Here is a 15,428-nt window from a genome sequence, read left to right as displayed (position 1 = left end):
AGCTTCACACGGCATTCTTCCTGTGTACATGTCTGCTTCCAAATTTCCTCTTTTTATATCTTCACAAGTCATTTTGGATCAGGGCCCATCCTAATAATCTCAACTTAACTAATTATATATTGAATAATCCAAATTCCAAATAAAGTCACATACTAAAGAACCAGGGTTAGGACTTCAAAATATGATTTGGAGAACAAAGCAGATTTAGTTTCAATAACTCTAGGGACCAACTACCATAGAAACACAATCTCATTACAAAGTTGCATTTAGTTGATGGGTGGGGGTGGGGGTGTTGGTGGTAAGTTCAGAGACTCCTCTTAACAAATCATTGATTTAATTCCAACATTTTTTTTTTATTACACAAAATTGCTCTCAAATTATGGAGGACAATTCAAATAATTTCATTGAGCCGCTGTCTCTGTCCAGACACTGCTCGGCACAAGAAATCCAACCAGCAACCAAACATAAATTTATGATTTAGTAGAACACTCCAGTGTTCTTGCCTGGAGAATCCCAGGGATGGGGGAGCCTGGTGGGCTGCAGTCTATGCACAGGGTTGGACACAACTGAAGCAACGCAGCAGCAGCAGCAGCAGAAGGCAGGCTGTTGTTCAATACTTTGCCTCTGACTATGTGGATTCAATCAGTATTTCTTGGGACTATGATAACAACATGAACAAAGATGTTTTCAGAGTGGCAGTGGCTGTTCGAGTTCAGAGAGCAATAAATGCATGCACTGAATATTTGAGTAATACAACAAACTGCGATTCTCCTTTTGAGATCTTTTTGATCGATTTTGGTGGTTTAGCCACTAGGTCATGTCTGACTCTTTGTAACCCCATGTACTGCAGCTCTCTGTCTATGGGATTTCCCAGACAAGAATACTGGAGGAGGTTGCCATTTCCTTCTCCGGGGGATCTTCCCAACTCAGGAATTGAACTTGCATCTCCTGCACTGGTAGGCGACTAAGAAATACATTTTCAGTCATCACCAAAGGTATCATCTACCAAGTATGAAGTGGAGTGACCTTTAGGTTTCAGCCCATTTGATAGAGGAGATTTTGTGGTGACTTTGTATTTGAAAATCACGTCTGACATGTGTATAGATCCCTGAGTCCAGATCATCCAGTGTGTACATCTCTGAAGCAGCTGCTGACTGGGTTTTTTTTATTACTAAACCTGTTTTGCTCATGTTCACTTGAAATCTTTTCAACTCTTAATGTACATTTATATCTAAAACCTCCTCTTTCCTTTTAGTGGAAAAAGCGGAGTGTAATCCTGTAGGGAGACTGTTTGCTAAGGTCTAACCTGTATCACAAACATGTTTTATCTGGTCAAGTGCATGCTGGAGAGCCCAAGAAGCTCTAAGCCACTTGTCTCTGCAGGCTCCTCACAGCATCAAAGCCCTGCACCATCAATGGGTCACAGAGCAACAAAGAACACATCTCGTAGGAATGTTTAGATGTGTTTCTAAAACCCTTAATGTTCAGACAACTGTGGCCTGCTTATATGAGATAACTGTAGAAGGTCTCTGGAATATTTTACATGTGGAGAGAGCATTCACGTTGAGTTGGTCTGAGAAATAGCTCACACTGTGTTTCTTGAATGTCGAGAAGCAGATTTATGAAAGAGAGAGACTTATTGGCCTGAAGGAGGAAATCCTAGTGCTACTGTTTGCTGCCCTGGCACAAGAGGCCAATCACTTAAGGACTCCAGACCCCACTCTAATCAGCACTGAAGTGAGTCTTACCTAGATCCATTTTCCAAAAGTTCCCACAACCAATAAACACATATATATTATTCCCACATTCTGCCCAATAGAATCAGAATTGGGATTGCTACTGTTACAAATATTCATTTATTGAGTTATAAGTTGTATATTACAGTTTTATTTGAATATAAAAAATTAAGGATACCAGTCAAAACTGTTGAGCACAAAAAAAACTAGTGTAGGAAGCCTTACCACATGAGTTTATCAAATGTTCAGGCAAAAGGAAAGGCATTTTCAAGGTGTAAGAAAGGTGCGGAAGAATAGTTAGGGAGTTTGGGGTCAACATGCACATTCTGCTACATTTAAAGTGGATAACCAACAACAACCTGGTGTATGGCGCAGGGAGCTCAGCTCAGTGTTATGTGGCGACCTGGATGGGAGGGGAGTTTGGGGGAGAATGGATTCATGCATGTATGTGGATGAGATCCTCTGCTGCCCTCCTGAAACTATGACCATGTTGGTGATCCCATATGTACTCAGTCACTCAGTTGTATCCGACTCTGCAGTCCCGTGGACTATAGCCCACCAGGCTCCTCTGCCTATGGAATTTTCCAGGCAAGAATACTGGACTGGGGTGCCATTTTCTACTGCAGGGGATCTTCCTGACTCAGGGATTAAACCTGCATCTCTTGTGTCTCCTGCATTGGCAGGCAGATTCTTAACCACTAGCACCACCTGGGAAGCTCCTAATTGGCTATACTGTGATATGATTCAAAATTTTTTTTTTTTTAAAAAAAAAAAAGCATTTTGTTAGCTTAGATCACCATTAGGGCTTGAAATACTATGAAATTTTATAGGACTCATGGTTTACAAAAGCCAAGTAGTAATCTTTGGGAGTAAATGATCAGTAGGGTCCTTTCTCTCCTGCCCAATGATTCTGAATTTATTTGCATGCTTCTAGTTAAGGAAATGAGAGGGAAAAAAAAATCAATATTGTCTTGAGAAGTGGATCATATAAAGAACCAACCCTGGGGACCCTGACTAACGATGTTATTTCTGACTCCTTGTTACCGGAATGGGGACTATATCAGGGCTATGGGCACCACCTATGTGGTATTATTGGAGAAATTATAGCCAAACTACCCCACACTCAAATACTACTTTTTATCTTTTAGCATGCTACAGAGAACTCAAAATCCCTTCTATCAGGAACCAATGCTTTACAGCAAGCCATTAACATGCCCTCCTGGATTATTCTTAAATATCAACATACCTTAATTTTCATGATATATTAGCTATTCATCAATCTAAAAAACAGTTATTAAGCCCTTTCTGGGGGACAGGCTCTGTACTGACACCAGAAACAAGGCTGTATTAATCCCTGCCTTCAGGGAGTTTATAATCTAAAGATATTTGTAGATCAGTCAAGTGACAAGGTTTTAAAGAAACAAAAATAGAGAAGAGAAAGGATCTGAGTGTTTAATGGAGAGTAACTGGGCCTGGGTGTTTATCACGTGGTGCTAGTGGTAAAGAACCTGCCCGCAATGCAGGAGACATAGGAGATGTGGGTTCGGTCCCTAGGTCGAGAAGATCCCCTGGAGAAGGGCATGCAACCCAATCCAGTATTCTTTCCTGGAGAATCCCATGGACAGACAAGTTTGACAGATAACAGTCCATAAGTTCTCAAAGAGTTGGACACAACTAAAGTGATTTAGCATGCATTGATGCACAGCTGGGCTGAAGAGTAGATTTGGAAGAGGGTGGAGTGGAAAGATCAAGGAAACTGGCCATGAATAAGGACATAAAAGAGTAGATGATGGAGACAACAGAAGACAGAGGCTAAAAGCAAAAATGCATAGGTCCAGTAGGTCTGGAAGACACCTTCACCTCTGCTCAATTTGGTATGATCAGGGCCACTCAATTTTATTTCTGAAGACACTGAAATATTACCTCACTCTCCTGGGTTATGTTGTGACTGTGCTCTGAGAAGCAGCACTGGGAAAGCATCCTGGGGTCCACTGGCTGTTTGGGGCACACAGTACGGGGAGAATGGTTCCTCTGAGAAAATAAATTTGGTCCTTAATGAAACAAACATCATTTCACTATAATTCATTCAGTGCAAATTTATAGAGTTGTGTCCCCTGGAAGTTTTATCCACCTTCCAGATTCAACCACAGTATCTAGGTGTTTATGTTATAAATCCAACAAAGGCAAGCGACAAATTGCCTCATTTTCTCCTCCACTGGATATATTCAAAATTAACTAGGACTCTAGAAATTGAAGAGGTGGCATAGTTTAGTGAAGGGGAAAGCGAGTTTGGGATGGAAGTGAAATATTTCTGCTTTAGTTCCACCTCTGCCAGTAGGTTCTTTCTAAGTGTTTTGTTTGTTTGCTTTAGGTAAGTTAATGTTGATGGTCCTTATTTTCTTTCCTGAAAGTGAAAGATCTGAAGTGAGGTGTGATTTCTAAAGATACTCCCAGGTCTGTCATTCTATGACTCTAGTTACCTGAATTTAAATTACTGAGCTCAGGAATATTCCCAGCAATTTATCAAGGACCTCTCTGCACATGGAAGTATGCTAGGAATTTTTTCAAAATGGATAGAAAATGTTAAAAAATGTCTGCTTTCCTGCATTCTAGAAGTTTAATCCCAGTTGGCAGTGTCTATCAAACTATATTCGCTGCAAGTAGACACAGTTGAAGAGTGCATACTGATTAAATTCAGCTGACCATAAATCATTACAATGTACATGATGTAAGTTCAAAGATGGTGTGAGTGAGGAAAGTGGAAATGTTCCCTGAAATGATGTGTTGGGACAAGGTGGCAATTGAGAAAATCAGTGTCTCTTTCCAGCCACTCTGGGAGAAATGGTATGACGAGATGAATGTTTGAGATCTGCTTTCAAGAAGGTAGGGCTTACCAGTGAGAGAGGAGCTATTACTAGACAATGCACATCCCTTGGAAGTGAACAGAGTGAATGATATCAAGAAAATCTTCCCAACATGAGCGGATGAACCCAGCATGAATTAAAACGTAGTAAGTCCCCTACATACAAATGAGTTCCATTTCAAGAGCTCATTCATAAGTCCAATTCATTCTTAAGTGCAACAAAGTTAGCCTAGATACTCGACTAATTCAATCAGTTATATAGTACTGTAAGAGGTTTAAAATACTTTTCACACAAGTAATATATAAAGAACAAACACAGAAAATAAAGGAAACACTTTTAATCTTACAGTACAGGACCCTGGAAAGTACAGTAGAACAGTACAACAGCTGGCATGCAGGGGATAGCATCAAGTGAGCAGCCAAGAAGAGTTCCTGACTGGGGGTGGGAGTGGGGGTGGGAGATGGTAGAGCTGAAGAACCCTCAGCAACAGGAGACAGAGGGCGAGAGCAATGTCACTCATACTTGGTATTGATGGTACTGGTTCAGGTTCCTGGATGGATTCAATTCTATCTACCTCTTGGAAAAACAATCCAGGGATATCTGGGTAGTAGCTCCTTTTGTATCATCACAGATGGCACGCTAGTACTGGACTGTATTCTGAACGGCTGCTGCAGCCTTCAGGCTTCATTCAGGCCCTGAGCCTCAAAAGCTCATAATGCCGCCTACATAACGAAAGCCCCCTTGCCATTTCCTGCATCGTGAATCTCTTTGGTTCTTCAGTTACTTCTTTCTCTTGTTTCTTTCCATCCATTCTCTGGGTACATTCACATATCTGAACATTCTTTTGAAGGTTCACATACAAGGGACTTACTGTAAAGAGTAATAGTGATCATCACTCCCAACTTTAGCCTTCTGTTAGGAACTGGGCGAAAGGAGATCGTTACTGTTCTCAGGTGATCCTCGTATAGTCCTTACTGTCAGATTTTATGGCTTGAATTAATTACAAGGGAATCCACTTACCAAAATATTTTTTAAACCAATACTTGATATATAATAAGTGAATTAATAAATTAAAATGATATCAAATAGAACAAAGAAGAAAGAGACATTTCTAAGCAATTCTAAGAGAAAGGTAAATATCATATAACCTATCCGTGAAATCTAAAATATGACACAAAATTATTTATGAAACAAGAGCAGATTCACAGACATAGAGAGCAGGCTTGTGGTTGTCATGGGGGAAAGGGGTAGAGAAGCAATGGGTTGGGAGTTTGGGATTAGCAGATGCAAACTATTATATATAGAATAGATAAACAACAAGGCCCTCTATAGCACAGGAAACTATATTCAATAGCCTGTGATAAACCATAATTAAAAATAACATGAAAAAGAATCTATATACATACATGAAAGTGAAAGTTGCTCAGTCATGTCTGACTGTTTGCGACCCCATGAACTATACAATCCATGGAATTCTCCGGACCAGAATACTGGAGTGGGTAGCTGTTCCTTTCATCTGGGGATCTTCCAAACCCAGAGATTGAACCCAGGCCTCCTGCATTGCAGGTGAGTTCTTTACCAGCTGAGCTACCAGGGAAGCCCATATATATGTATGCTGCTGCTGCTAAGTCACTTCAGTCGTGTCCGACTCTGTGTGACCCCATAGACAGCAGCCCACCAGGCTCCCCTGTCCTTGGGATTTTCCAGGCAAGAGTGCTGGAGTGGGGTGCCATTGCCTTCTCCAATATACATGTATAACTGAATCATTTTGTTGTACATCAGAAATTAGCATGAAGTTGTAAATTAATTGTATTCATTAAAATAGATTTTAAAAATTCTAAGCAATTCTATTTATGATATTACCTAAAACTCCTTTATCTGAAATCAAGAAACAAAAAATTTAAAAATTTAATATTTTGTATATAACCTATAGTAATCCTAAGATCTAACTTTGTGCTTATTTATTATGTAAAAGATATGATACTATATATGTTTGTGTATGTATTTAAATATGTATATGTGTAAACATGTAAATATATGCATATGCAAATATATATACATATATATACTCATTATGCATAATCTATCTCATGGCCCTAAGATTTAATGGGAAACTACTTTCTTGGAAAAAATATGTAAATATGTCCCAAGAACAATTAAAGAGATTCATATAAATCATAAGAACAAGTTCATGAATTTAAAAAGTCCTAAAGGTAGAGAAAATAAGTGGTTTCTTCAACATGCATTATATTCTAGTAAAATAATTCAATTTGTTTCAATAAATATAGTCTCAATAGACAAGCAAAAAATACAAAAAGTTGGAGAAAAGGATTTGGAAGAAGACCAGAGGAAAGTATTATTGAACTGAAATAAAAGAGCAATTTTGATCACAGGAGTGTTACGTATTAAAATAACTTATTTATAGTAGTTAAGTCTTCTCTTCCAGAGTGTGTAATGAAAGCATGTATTTATTGCTTCATCTGCTCAGAGCCCTTTCTTTCTTGAGAATCAGCCATTTTTTCATTTTAAGGAATTTATTCCGATTCTTGACGTGTAACACTGGAGAAGGCTGCTCATCTATACAAGATCCACCATACATTCAAGTGGACTTTGAGTGAGGGTGGGCCAATCAAAATCCATTTTGAGGAGGTTCTTAATTGAAATTACAGGAATAGACAGAGATCCCCTCTGCTGGTGGCCATCAAAGATTAAAGCATCAGGGTTTCTGAGAGCTGGGGTGAGGGTCATTTATGTGTTTACGACCCGTGTCTGGGACAGTCAGCACCTTGGAATGCACTGAACATGGAGGAGTCTTAATTTTTCCACCACTGCCTTCAACTGTTCACTGCCTCGTTTTCACCCCGTTTTCACCCCTGCCCTCTCACGTCTTTTTACGACAGTTCAGTCAGACTCCATAACTACGTGACTTTCGGCTCAGTTTACAAGCCTGACCAAGTCCGGCATGGAAGGCACTGTTAGCATTCCGTGTAACGCTCTTCCTTTTGCTCTCAGGTCATGTTTCAGCGACAGCCTTTTCTCTCCCACCCCTTTCAGTTTTAGGCCAGGTGGTGAAAGATTGGCGAACAAGACAAATGGCTTTTTCTTTAACGGGCATCACTTTCCTCTTCTCGTGGTTGGTAACGCCTTCCGTCTCAGGAGCATTCTCCTGCGACACGTGCGTGAGCTGTGTCAGGACTCTGCCCAGTATAACTCTGACGTGTGAGAGTCTTCTGCTCCTCTTCTGTGCTGGTAGCCCTCTCTCCACAGGTCAAGCAGCCCTCTAAGGCGAGGTCACAGAAACTTTGCTCCAGCCTGTTTCCTCACAGACAGGAGGATCATGGCTCTCTCTCATGCTATCTTGTGAGAGTGAAGAACACAGGATTCCCCTTTCCACTTTAGTCATGTGAGATGTGAGAACTGTACCATAAAGAAGGCTGAGTGCCAAAGAATAGATGCTTTTGAACTGAGGTATTGGAGAAGACTCTTGAGAGTCCCTTGAACTGAAGGGAGATTCAACCAGTAATTCCTAAAGGAAATCAACCCTGAATATTCATTGGAAGGATTGATGCTGAAGCTGAAGCTCCAATACTTTGGCCACCTGATGCGAAGAGCCAACTCATTGGAAAAGACCCTGAAGGTGGGAAAGACAGGACAGGAGGAAAAGTGGGTGACAGAGGGTAAAATGGTTTGATGGCATCACTGACTCAACAAACATGAGTTTGAGCAAACTCTGGGAGATAGTGAAAAACAGGGAAGCTTGGTGTGCTGTTGTTCATGGGGTCACAAAGAGTCGGACACTACTGAGCAACTGAACAATGACAACAACCACTTTCTTACTTTCTGGTTTCCCTGGTAGCTCAGTGGTAAAGAATCTGCCTGTCAGTGCAGGGGATGTGGGGTCCATCCCTGGGTCAGGAAGATCCCCTAGAGAAGGGAATGACAACCCACTTCAGTATTCTTGCCTGGAGAATCCCATGGACAGAGGGGTCTGGCGGACTACAGTTCATGAGGTTGAAAAGAGGCAAGCACAATTTAGTAACTAAACAGCAACAACAACATTCTCACTTTTTTTTTTTTTTCTAGTCTACCCCTCTCTGTACCAGCTAGTCCCCAGCCTTCTGAAGTCTTCTAGCACCAAGAAGCCACCACTGTGGTTCATGTACCAAACTCCTAGGGATGTGTGTCAGCTTCTCCTGACAACTCTCCCTCTGAGTAGCCAGTGGCACCACTAGGCAACTCTCAAGCTTCTCATTTCAGCAAGTACGCAGCCACAGAGAGATGCCAGACCCACAACTAGGGTCATTCTCTGTCTATCAAGTTCCATGAGGATGTGTGTGCTGACTCTCAGCTTTAGAGCTTCAGCAGAGTATCTGAGAAAATGAGGGAAAAAAAAAAAAAAACAAGTTTGCCGAGGGAGAAAATCAAGCCAAACCTCAGGGAAAAGCAAGCGAGAGAAAGAGTGAAATCTTGGGTATGTTTATGTCTCTTGTTCTGATGGGTTAGCACCAGTTTTACCTCAGACTTCCCACAGTGTCACTGCATGAGGCAGAGAGTTTTCCTTTCTGCTTAAGCTAGTTTGTGTTTTTAAACATAATTTAGAGTTCGCTTCTGGGAAATTGTTTAAGTGTGATTCTATTTACAGTAGAACCAACTACAGCTCAACATCAGAACCCAGAGAGAGCAAAGTATTCATTCTAGAATGTATAGATAGAGGTTATAATAAATAATTTCAAGTTGGAACTGGGACTTCGTTTTGTTCTTTCAAAACTTCCTGGCTTTTTCTGAAGCAGAGAAATACTCAAAGATATCCAAACTTAGTAAATTTGACAGAGTACACTCACAGTATTTTATTCATTTTTACATAATAAACATTAATGCCTTTTGTACAAGTGGCTGAAACTATAGTTTACAAGATTTTTTTTTAATCAAGCTCTGGCCAGTTTTATTAAAGAAAACTTGTACATGTTTTTTTTTTTTTTAACAATATCTCCATTTGTTTTAAAGTACACACACACACACACACACACACACACACAGAGAAAGCAAATGCATCCACTTAGAGGTTAGAAGGGATATTCTGGGTCATCCAAACCATCACTGAATAAAATATACTACAATGCTCTTAAAGTGTTCAGGGTAGTTAATTATCTCATCTGGCCATGAAAGGCTCCAGAGATCAGGCCCCTGCTGCCTTTTGTTCCACTAAATATATCAAAGAGTTTGCATTCAACTCAGCAGTTAGAAGAGTTGGAACAGGAACGAAGAAAGAAAAATATTTTGCTCCTCCTCATAATATGAAACATCACTTTGTTCCAATACATACAGATATTATTTGGAAAGCCTGACCCCCGTTTCATTTTGTTTACTTTCACACATTTCCCAAATTCCAAGCTCCAGCGCAGGAAATAAGACAGTGCCAATTGTTAGCTTGTGAACACTGAAGTCATATCAAATTCTGCAGCACTCACAGGGGGAAGGCACTGATGTATTTTTGCCCCTGAAATATTTATTCAAATTTAAATCTGGTGAATAAATATACTGAACACAAATGATTTAAGAACAAGACAAAATGATATGCTGTTCTAAGTGAAAGAACTGCAGGATGCTAGGAGCTGTTTATTTAAGTGTACATGGACATCCAACAACAGTTTCTGACCTCTGGCTGAGGTATGGACCATCGGATTATTTCCCCCATTTATTATCTGTGCCCCAGTTGTATTGTGATTGACTCCATAAGTGAGGCTGCTCAATTATGAATGGTAAGCCCTCTGTTCCTTTCTTCATGTCCTCTCAAGCTTATCCACAGAGATAACAGTTTACTTCTTGGAAAACCCCAATCTAAAGCAAAGTAGATACTTCCACTCTGAAGAGGACTCTATTTTCTGCTACAAAAATCTGTGCCATAAATATATCTCCTCTCGAAAGCAATTTGACTTGTTTTTGCTTCTAATTTCCATTACACTAATAACTGTGCCTCTTTGAGGCTACATCTTTAAAATAATTCATGATCTCCTCACTACAAATAATGTAACTCAATTTGCAGTTTGGATGAACCTAATATCAGGCCACAATGTAGCACAAACTTTAAAACAATCACAAGATTATAAAAGAATCCAAAAAATTTCCCCTTATTTCCTTACATTAAAGAATTAAATCTAACCACATAAAACTGTTCTCGTGGGTGATGGAGAATTTAGGAGACAGAGGGCACGTCTGGTTCCATGAAAGATGGAAAGTTAAAGTAAATACTACTTATAGAAATTTAGTGCTTAAAAGCTTTCTCATGGAATTGTCAGGTGGCCTGTGCTTTGGGTCACAGTGTTTTCTTTAATGGATCTTTTAGTTAGTAAGACAAGGAACACATTGTTACTGGACAACATGCCTACTTGCAAAATAATAGTCTAAAGGAGGAAAATAAATGTATTTTTAGGTGTTCTTCAATCAAAGAATGTTAATGATGGAAAAGTCTGTGAGATGACCAATCTAAAAATATTAAAATTAAATCTCATAGAGGGGAGGTGTCTGTAAGACCACAGAATTGGTTGGGTCCATTTTTCCTTAAAGATATCACTTTTCCTTAAGGCATATGAAGACTAAATGCACCATCTTGAACATGAATTACAATATCTTGCAAAGAACAATGAAAGAGTTTATGAAATTTCAACTGATTGGAGTTCATTTGCTTTTTCAATTGTTCTTTCACTTTTCTCAAAATTGCTAGGCAAACCTAGATTTTGTGACTGTATATGATTGATTTACCTACCAATGGAAATTATAAAAAGATTTTTTAAAATGTGTACCAAAAATTATTTTCTGGAGTTCAGTAAAACTTTAATTTTCAAAGAACCAATTAATATAATGAAGAATAACTGACTGGAGTCTCTTTCTCTTCCTATTCCTCTTCATCTTCTCTTTTTTCCCTTTATCTTCCTTTTTTTAACAATTCCCATTGAAAAGCCATTGAGTTTTGGCCAGCAAGAATGACTCAGAAGAGTACAGTGGGACCATCATGGCCCAGAGTGTGGCCAATAGACCAGTGAGGGGAAAATAGTCTCTGCTTTGGGGTTGTGGTGTTGCTTGTGAATTTGGGGTTCTTGCTTCATCAAGAAAGAATTTGGACACAAAGTAATACATAAGAAATGGATTTATTTAGAGAGAAACACACTCCACAGGTAGTGGAGGTGATGGAATTCCAGTTAGATATTTCAAATCCTGAGGAATGATGCTGTGAAAGTGCTGCACTCAATATGCCAACAAATTTGGAAAACTCAGCAGTAGCCACAGGACTGGAAAAGGTCCGTTTTCATTCCAATGCCAAAGAAAGGCAATGCCAAAGAATGTTCAAACTACCACTGCACAATTGCACTCATCTCACATGCTAGTAAAGTAATGCTCAAAATTCTCTAAGCCAGGCTTCAGCAATATGTGAACTGTGAAATTCCATATGTTCAAGCTGGTTTTAGAAAAGGCAGAGGAAACAGAGATCAAATTGCCAACATCCGCTGGATCATCGAAAAAGCAAGAGAGTTCCAATAAAACATCTACTTCTGCTTTATTGACTATGCCAAAGCCTTTGACTGTGTGGATCACAATAAACTGTGGCAAATTCTGAAAGAGATGGGAATACCACACCACCTGACCTGCCTCTTGAGAAACGTATATGCAGGTCAGGAAGCAACAGTCAGAACTGGACATGGAACAACAGACTGGTTCCAAATAGCAAAAGGAGTACGTCAAGGCTGTATATTGTCATCCTGCTTATTTAACTTCTATGCAGAGTACATCATGAGAAACGCTGGGCTGGAAGAAACACAAGCTGGAATCAAGATTGCCGGGAGAAATATCAGTCACCTCAGATATGCACCCTTATGGCAGAAAGTGAAGAGGAACTCAAAAGCCTCTTGATGAAAGTGAAAGAGGAGAGTGAAAAAATTGGCTTAAAGCTCAACATTCAGAAAACGAAGATCATTTCATCTGGTCCCATCACTTCATAGGAAATAGATGGGGAAACAGTGGAAACAGTGTCAGACTTTATTTTTCTGGACTCCAAAATCACTGCAGATGGTGACTGCAACCATGAAATTAAAAGACACTTAGTCCTTGGAAGGAAAGTTATGACCAACCTAGATAGCATATTCAAAAGCAGAGACATTACTTTGCCAAAAAAGGTCCGTCTAATCAAGGCTATGGTTTTTCCAGTGGTCATGTATGGATGTGAGAGTTGTACTGTGAAGAAGGCTGAGCACCGAAGAATTGATGCTTTTGAACTGTGGTGTTGGAGAAGACTCTTGAGAGTCCCTTGGACTGCAAGGAGATCCAACCAGTCCATTCTGAAGGAGATCAGCCCTGGGATTTCTTTGGAAGGAATGATGCTGAAGCTGAAACTCCAGTACTTTGGCCACCTCATGTGAAGAGTTGACTCACTGGAAAAGACTCTGATGCTGGGAGGGATTGGGGGCAGGAGGAGAAGGGGATGACAGAGGATGAGATGGCTGGATGGCATCACTGACTCGATGGACATGAGTTTGAGTGAACTCTGGGAGTTGGTGATGGACAGAGAGGCCTGTCGTGCTGTGATTCATGAGGTTGCAAAGAGTCGGACATGACTGAGCGAATGAACTGAACTGAACACTCCACAGACAGAGGATGCGCCATCTCAGAAGGTAAGAGAGAGTTCTGAAATACAATGTGGTTATAGATTTATGAGCTGGGTAATTTCATACACTAACAAGTGAGAGGATTATTCCAACTATTTCAGGGAAGGGGCAGGAATTTCCAGCAACATGACCATTGCCCACATTTTGGTCTTTTCGTGATTGGCTTCAGAACTGTAATGACCCTGGTGGGTGTGTCATTTAGATGCTGATGCACTGTAGTACAATGAACATAAAATGAGACTCAAGGTCCACTGGAAGTTGAATCTTCCACCATCTTCAACCTTGTTAATTCTAACTAATTTTTGTCATGTCAGTCCTAAAGGAAATCAACACTGAATATTCATCGGAAGAAATGGTGCTAAAACTGAAGCTCCAATCCATTAGCCACCTGATGAGAAAAGTCAAGACCCTGATATTGGGAAAGATTGAGGGCAGGAGGAGAAGGGGTGGACAGAATGAGATGATTGGATGGCATCACTGACTCAATGGACACGACTTTGAGCAAACTCTGGGGGATGGTGAAGGACAAGGAAGCCTGGTGTGCTGTAGTCCATGGGGTCAGAAACAGTTGACACAACTAAGTAATTGAAAAACAACAACGATGGCTATGTCATTCTTTTCAATGTTGTGCCCTGCCCCCTTACCTCCTGTTTCAATGGAAGCCTAGCACAGGGTGTTGGATAGCATGTGTGGAGAGGTAGACATGTCCATGGGAGGGCAACCTGATATGAATCATAAGAACCCAAGTGGAGTGAGTAGAGTGGCCATATGTATGTAAAAGGACAGCAGAAGTGACCTGGCCTATGGGGTTAGGTTTCAAGTAGGAAAAGGACCATCTTCTCACAGAGGGGTGTTCTGAGAGACTCCTCCCCAACCTAATAAGAAAAGTGTCCTCACCAAAGGGTGGTCTAGATTAAGAAAGGAGAAAAAACATTTTTTTTTCTTGTGGTGTTGGATTGGAATTGGAACAATAACTCAAAATGTTTAGCTCTACTACTTAATATAGGGCTTCCCTGGTATCTCAGTTGGTAAAGAATCCACCTGCAATGCAGGAATCCCAGTTCATTTCCTGGGTCGGGAAGATCCACTGGAGAAGGGATAGGCTACCCACTCAAGTATTCTTGGGAATGCTTAATATAAGATAACCAGAGGATTCTATCAGTCAGTTAGTTCAGCGGCTCAGTCATGTCTGACTCTTTGTGACCCCATGGACTGCAGCACGCCAGGCCTCCCTGTCCATCACCAATTCCCAGAACTTGCTCAAACTCATGTCCATTGAGTCAGTGATGCCATCCAACCATCTCATCCTCTGTCGTCCCCTTCTCTTCCCACCTTCAATCTTTCCCAGCATCAGGGTCATTTCCAATGACAGCTCTTCACATCAGGTGGCCAAACTATTGGTGTTTCAGCTTCAGCATCAGTCCTTCAGAAGAATATTCAGGACTGATTTCCTTTAGGGTTGATTGCTCCTTGCAAGGGGATCAAACCAGAGGATTGTATGAGAAGAATCAAACTTAAACTAGAGCACAGACACTCTCTGAAGTTGATTTGTGGAAAGAGGAATGTTCTTAGTGTTCTGGTAGGAGGGAAGTATCTGCATGCAGAAGAGGAGTTGAAGAAGGGAGGGTGATGGATTTCACTTTTGTGAGCATGGCATCCCCTGGGCTGGGTGGAGTTGAAAGCTGACCCGTGTGTATGGAGTGCTCTCTTGTTTCTGCAGAACTCCTGCCACTGCCTTGGAGCTCTCATCCCACAGGTGGGACACTCACTTTCGCTGTCTTCATGGGGCTCCCCGCAGTGGTCTTAGTTCCTAGGCTCTTTTCACACAGCCCTGCTCTCGCAGGGTCCTTTTTGCCCTTGCAGGTGGTTCTGTTCCCCAAAGGCACTTCAAGAAGGCTCCAGAATGACTCGCTCCTGCATTCCTTGCTCTCTCTCTCTCTCTCAGTTTCCATCACTTTGGTTGATAGCAGGGCCTCAGCTCTGGGCACACAGTGCCTGGCTCTCAATCCTGAACATGCTGCGACCTGATTCCGTGTTCTGAATAAGTTGCCTGACCACTCTGTGCTTCTGTTTTCCCATCTGCAAAACATGAGTTATTACGGTTCCTATCTCATAGGTTGTTATGAGCATCATCAGAATTAATATTTGTAATGAGTTGAATTAGCGCCTGC

Source organism: Bos javanicus, chromosome 10 (genome assembly GCF_032452875.1).
Source record: "Bos javanicus breed banteng chromosome 10, ARS-OSU_banteng_1.0, whole genome shotgun sequence".
NCBI lineage: Eukaryota > Metazoa > Chordata > Mammalia > Artiodactyla > Bovidae > Bos > Bos javanicus.
The sequence above is the reverse complement of the archived record's forward strand: the minus strand, read 5'-3'. Positions refer to the sequence as shown.